Consider the following 716-nt stretch of genomic DNA (forward strand, 5'->3'; position numbering starts at 1 on the left):
CGTGTATTGGGTTTGATACGTTGGTTTATGTATTCTTGGTATTTTTCCCAGTTTGTTTTTTTGGTGCATAGGTGGGGGACAGTTTCCTTGGTCAGTATTTCAGTGCTTACCGTTATGATAATAGGGCTGTGGTCAGAGCTAAGATCAAAGCTCGATTTTATGTCGCAGTGAGTACTCGGTATTTTCTTGGTGATTGCAAAGTCGAGAAGGTCAGGTATTCTATTCCTGTCAGCAGGCCAGTATGTCGGTTCACCGGTGGAGAGATAATCCAAGTTGTTCTGCTGAATTGCTCGTAGTAACATGTTACCTTTATGTGTTGTAAGCCTGGAGCCCCAAGTGGTGTGTTTGGCGTTCCAGTCGCCTGCCGCTATGAAGTGGGATCCTAGTGTGTTAAAGTATTGTTGATACTCTTGTGTTGTAATCTTGTGTTTAGGAGGACTGTATATCGCAGCAATGGTGAGTGTCCAGATAGTGGTTTGTATTTTAACTTTTGCACTCTGTATCTTGTCAGTTATATACGGATTTAATTCGTGGTGTCTGAGAGAATTTTTAATTATTATTGCCGATCCGCCATGACCTCTTCCGTCAGGATGATTCGCGTAGTATACCGTATAATTTGGTATTTTGATTACCGTTCTGTTAGTAGCATGGCTTTCGGATATTAAAAGGATGTCAACTTTATTCATGTTTAGAAAAATTTTTATTTCATGGGTGTG

At 40.6% G+C, this 716-nt stretch overlaps 1 protein-coding gene and 1 long non-coding RNA gene across 2 annotated transcripts in view; one reads left to right on the top strand and one right to left on the bottom strand.

Annotated features, from left to right (window-relative positions):
• Positions 1–716, top strand: part of LOC111865758 (UPF0489 protein C5orf22 homolog) — an 814,265-nt gene that overhangs the window by 273,769 nt on the left and 539,780 nt on the right. The window lies entirely within an intron of this gene.
• LOC117282420 overlaps positions 1–716 on the bottom strand; it is an 80,639-nt gene that overhangs the window by 21,546 nt on the left and 58,377 nt on the right. The window lies entirely within an intron of this gene.

This window comes from Cryptotermes secundus, unplaced genomic scaffold, assembly GCF_002891405.2.
Source record: "Cryptotermes secundus unplaced genomic scaffold, Csec_1.0 scaffold543, whole genome shotgun sequence".
Classification (NCBI taxonomy): domain Eukaryota; kingdom Metazoa; phylum Arthropoda; class Insecta; order Blattodea; family Kalotermitidae; genus Cryptotermes; species Cryptotermes secundus.